This window comes from Marmota marmota, unplaced genomic scaffold (assembly GCF_001458135.2).
Source record: "Marmota marmota marmota unplaced genomic scaffold, marMar, whole genome shotgun sequence".
NCBI classification, from domain to species: domain Eukaryota; kingdom Metazoa; phylum Chordata; class Mammalia; order Rodentia; family Sciuridae; genus Marmota; species Marmota marmota.
The window spans coordinates 74,936,250-74,942,189 of NW_026000026.1; positions in this window are offsets into that span (position 1 = coordinate 74,936,250).

Genomic DNA, 5,940 nt, shown 5'->3' on the forward strand with positions numbered 1-5,940 from the left:
GAGCCCACATAGTTTTCTAACAACTATCAGATGCTGCATGAAAAAGGGAGCAGAAAGAGTTTCTCTTAGCACAGAGAAAACATGTATAAATTCCATAGCTATCTATCAGGGGAAATGGACATCTCTAAAGTCCTCAGAGGCATTTGAATTGAGATATGTGCTCTCTCAGGCAACCCTGGCAAAAAGAAAGGTAACAGGTAACTGATAACTGAATAGTTCCCTAATTCTCTAAATCTTGTGACAATTCCCAGGAAATTCTGATATCTTACAGTCAGATCATGTACATCTTTCTGGAGGCAAAGTGTGAGAGAAAAGAAATATGACATTTCAGCAGGGAGGAACCCCTCCCAGAAAGTCCAATTGATTCACGTATCCAGCAACGCAACCATCTTGGCTTACCACTTCTTCTCTCAAACCTAGCAGAGCTCTTGGCAAAGTGAGCACACCACAAGTACTTGTTAAATGATTAATAAATTGACTAAATAGATGAATTTCCCCCTCGAAGGTTATGAGTTCAGTTTTTCCTACATTTGTTTCACTCTGTACTTTTTTCATTTAATCATGAATCATGTAACACCTTGTGGCATATCACGGTACTCAGCTTACACTGTATTGTTTAACTTCTCATCTATTTGTTTTACCTTCTTCTGAGATGGATCTTAAGTTCTCTGAAGTAGTTGTTACAGTCCTTTATAAACCCTTAAACATTTAAAGTACTTAAACATTTAATGTAGGTTAATGACAGCATTCATGGAAACCACACATATTTGGCACAAATGCTGTCTTCCTCCCTTATAAGGGTTGCCACACCAAAGATAGTACACAATTTCTCTACAGTCCAGGATGTCCAAAGTGCCCCAATTCAATTGACTTATTTTGTTTTTCAACACACAGGATCATGGCCAACATGGTAGTCTTTAAAATCAACCTAAGTACAGAGAGATTCTCAGATCACTGGAAGTAAAAGGTGATATGGAAGAAGGTAGAAATGGTCTAAATCAGTTCCTTTGTTTGAGCTACAAATAACCAAGGCCAATATCCAGGTAAAAGTGTTTGTTACAGTTACCAGGCAACTGTGAGAATCCAGAGAACTGGACCACAGGAACTTGCTCTTTGTGGACTGATGGGCTCCTGGGTAAAAAACATTACGTGAATAAGGACTTTACTTTTCATTAACTATATTTAAAATTTTTGAATATTCCTTTTCAATTGTCCCTATCAGCAAACACATGAGAGATTGCCCTGAGTATAAATGCTCAGGGGATTATGCCGCCCCGTTCCACAAATCAAAAGATGAAAAGATTGGATGTCAGCACTTAGACCATACACACCCTTCCTGAAGGGAATGGGAATATTTTATTGTACTATCTGAAAGATTTGTAATCACATTTCAATAAGAAAACAAAAGTGATGACTATTTTCCCTCGGGTCCAAAGACAAAAGCTAATTTTACTCTTTGCTCTTGAGCTCCCAATAATGGACTCTGTTGTGGCCCAGATGGGAGCACCACTTACCCTGCAGATGCTGAGGCTAGTGGAGAGTGTATACAACCTATATTCATCACCCGACACTCATCCTTCCACTCAAGTATAAGAAAATACAAGAAGGTTTAGAGGAGAAATGATTGGGTTATGAGAATCTTAACCCTCATATTATAATTGTGATGTGGCTCATCAGCTCCTTCAGGACAGCAGTTGTGCTTTATTCTTGCTTTGAAGACTTGTAAATCAATTCCAGGTCCCTCTTTCATCAAAAGTCCTCCAGTGGCTTTCAAATAAGTTTAAAATGCAGTCAGCCTCCCATATTCACAATTCCACATCCATGGGTACAACAAATACTGGATCATTTACATTGTACTGGGCATTATAGTTAATCTAGAGATGATTCGAAGTTTACTAGAGGATGTGCACAGGTTATAGGTAAATACTGCACCATTTTAAACAAGGCACTTGGGCATCTATGGATTTTTGATATATGTGTGGGTCTTGGAATCAAGACCAAAGGATGTCTATAAATTTCAGCTCTTCACCATGGCCTCTAAGGCACTAATGCTGTGGCTCTTCCCACTTCTTTGCCTGTTCTCCCTTTACTCACACCCCAGCCCTCCAGCCACTGAGGCCTTCTCCCTTGTCCTCAAACTTGCCACACTTGCTCATTGCCCTTGTTCATGTCCTGTCTGCCTGAAGTGCTTTGCTTCAAGACCTTCAACTAACAATTCCTTTGCATCAGTATTCTCAGCTGAAATATTGAGACATCTTCAAAGCACACTCTATTACATTCACCATATTTTATTTCTCCAAAAGTACATTTTAATAACTGAAGTTAGCTTGTATATTTATTTTTCATTTGTTTATTATTGGTTCTGTGCCTCTGAGATACAAGCTTTATGAGAATACAGAGCCTACCTTACTCACTATTATCTTCCAACTCCTAGAAGAATACCTAGTACATAACAGATGCTCTTATGGTTTGGATGTGAAGTATCCCCCAAAAGCTCAAGTAAAGAAAATACAAGAGGGTTTAGAGGAGAAATGATTGGGTTATGAGAATCTTAACCCAATCTTAATCCCCTGATGGATTAGCTGAGTGAAGACTGAAGGCAAGTAGGATGTGGCTGGAGGAGGTTGGCAATGAGGGCTGCCTTTGAGGTATATATTTTATATCTGGGGAGTGGAGATCTCTCTCTGCTTTCTGATCATCATGTGAGATGCTTCTCTCCACCATACTCTTCTGCCATGATGTTCTGTCTCACCTTGAGCCCTGAAGAATGGAGCTAGCCTTCTATAGACTGAATCCTCTAAAACTGTGAACCCCTCAACAAACTTTTCCTCTTATAAAATTGTTCTTGTCAGGTCTTTAAGTCACAGTAGTGAAAAGGCTGACTAAAACAGATACCCAATAAATAGCCATTTTTTCCTTCCTTATCGTGCCTCATACTATATATAGTGTCATAGGTAGAGTCCAAAACCATATGGGAAAGAGAAAAACTAGCCATGTTGTTTATAGTTGAGATTCTGTTGAAAGGAGGGCAACCGATACAGGACTGAGGGAAGGACAAGTTCATTAACAAGTTACCTGTTTCTGTAAGTACCGTTGTTGTTTTCAAAGTAGAAAAAATTATGCAAAGTTTAAAATAGTCCCTTTTTAATGTTTTCCCCCTTACAGTTGGCTGTATCACTAGTATATAGTTAGAAAAAAAAAAAAAAACACTGAGCAGATGGTTTATGCCATGTTGCCAACTGGAACTGATAGGTGATGGCTGTCTGGAGGACTTCATTAGAGGTATTCTAAGAATAAATCCAGATTCTTAATGTCTGTTCTGGCCTGCTTGGGAGCTGACTGTGAGAAATGAGTTCCAGTGCTTCCCAATTCAAATGACTGTCTTTTTTCACAAAAAAAGCAAAGTTGTCTAGATAGAAGCTCTGGGACAATAGTTTAATTGGATTATACAACTATTGAAGGTAATGAAATCAAAAGGATTGTCATTTTATTCTTGGCATGATAATAAAGAAATGGAGATGGCTCCACCATTATTAGCACATGACTTTGAACAGGTCATAACATCTCCAGGCTTCAGTTTTCTCAACCCTAAAGTGGCTTAACAATGAATTTTAAGCTACCTAAATAAATATATATGTGCTATATAAATATATGGTTGTTGGAGGGAATCTGGTGGTCTCTAGACCATATTTGCATCTCTTGTGTCCTGAATTTTCTTGGTCTTAATCTTCTGGGATGCTTCCCTGTGGCCATGGCCTCCCCTGGCTGTCACTTGTGGGCTTTGACATGCACCCAGGCAGAGGCTCTCAGATGCTGCCCTACCCCACCCAGCCGGTATTCTTCATATGTCTTGCCTCTAGGAATTTATTTTGGAATATGTCTTTGTCTACAAATTGCTAGCTGGGATGCTGGTAGATTTATTAGCTTAATTAATGCTGGGAACGTAAACAATAGTTTCTCAGGGATTAAAGTTTTAAGCTTGAGACTGTCTTTTGGGGGGAACATGTGCGTTTTTCTGTTCCCAAGTTTGTGTGCCTTTCATCTTCTGGCCAGTGTTCAGACTTGTTGCCAGTTTTTCATAAAACATTCAAAAGGAAAACGAGAAGGAAGGCACTAGAGAAACAGTACCGAAGCAAAGTGGTTAAAAAATTCTTTAAGAAGTCCAGGCGCCACAAGGGAGAGGGAACCAGGAAGAGGCTGTGCTGACTGACAAGTGATGGAAAATCACTGAACCATAATAGACCTCACTTGTATTGACATGCGCTAACTGAAGTGAACAGCTGGGGTGAAGTTGCTGAGCATCTTATTTTGGAGTTTGGCAGTGGACTGAACTCTATTTGCAAAGCAGACAGCTATGACAGGATTTTACAGGTCTAGTGCAGAACAAAAATGTAGTCAGCTTAGCCCTGCAACTGAAGTCTTGCAATGGACCATTGCTTTTGTTAGACACTGTTTTTATAGAAGGGACACCCCACTGGCTCTCCTTCCACATCATGGCATTTGAGATAGCATGAGCCTGTTGTTTGATTTCCTTTAGTGCAGTCAGGATTGTAATTTAGCAGCGTGTTTGTGCAGGTGATACATGACATCTGATGCTTTGCCCACACAGCCTGAAAAACACACAGCGCACATGCACACACAAAAGAAGAATTTACATAGTGGTGCTACTTCTAAAAGTGGACATTAACTGAACATTTATTCAGTGTCAGTCAGTGTGTTAAAACCTTTTATAAACTCACCCTATTCAATCCTCACAGTAAAACTCTGTGGTTGGTACTGTTATTACCTTCATTTTGCAGGCGAGGAAACCAGGACTTGGAGACATGAAGTCATATGCCTCAAAGCATAATTAGTAAGTAACAGAGCCAACATTGCAACCCAAATGTGTCTGACCCACAAGCCTGTATTCCTTACCACTAGATCCTACTGTCACCATTATCCACACACAATTAAAATGGGTGGAATCCTTGGATCTAGTTCTTTGGATAATTTGGTCTTTTGCATTAGTGTTTAATATGTTATATTATTCTCATTTGCCTTCAAATGTTTTGGTGTTCTATTGATCTAGGAGTTCTATCTGTGTGTAGCTAGGTCACTCAGATTCATTAACTGTTTCTGACCCCTGCTCACACCACTCACACCATGGGAAAATGCTCTTGAGGGTAAGAAAATTGGTAAAGTAGGAAAAGATGATGGCTGATTTCTTCTCCCTGATCTTAGGAAGACCACAGCCTTAGGTTCCCAAATGAGAGGGTGAGCTTGGTGGGGTATCATCCCATACCCCAAACATCCAGCTCTGTAAGGCAATCCCACAATTTCTCCTGGGATCATTGATTTTTCCAATTTGGGGTCCTTAACTTGTAAATGCAGGTGAAAAAAATATATACTTTATTTTCATCCTTACCATTCAATTATAGATGTAGACCATAGATAGCAGTACTGTCAGCAGTACTGACAATTTTTGTTGCCAAAAGAATTCTCACATTTTCAGACCACATCACAGATGCCATAAAGAGCTTGGGATATCATTTATGTTGACTTATTTGGTATCATGGTAGCCATTTAGAACTGCCACTAAATTTTGGGTATGTAGATTTTATTTTATGTGTGCAAAATTTTACTATATAACAACTTTTTTGATAATTATATTCAAATGTAACTTATTTCCTTTGAATATTTTTCATAATGTGTAATTTCAAAATAATGTTTTTGAGAAGAGATCCATAGCCAAAGGGATGCATGACATAAAAAAAAGTTAAGAACTGCTCTTCCTAACACATTTAGAAATATTTTACATGTATTACTCATTTACTCTGTACTCTATCATTCTGAAGTGGGCACTATCTGCTATCATTATTCCCCATTTTAAATAAGAGAAATTTGAAATTCCAGGATGGAGTTTTTCAAGATAATCCAATATATAGTGAGTGCTTATTGCAT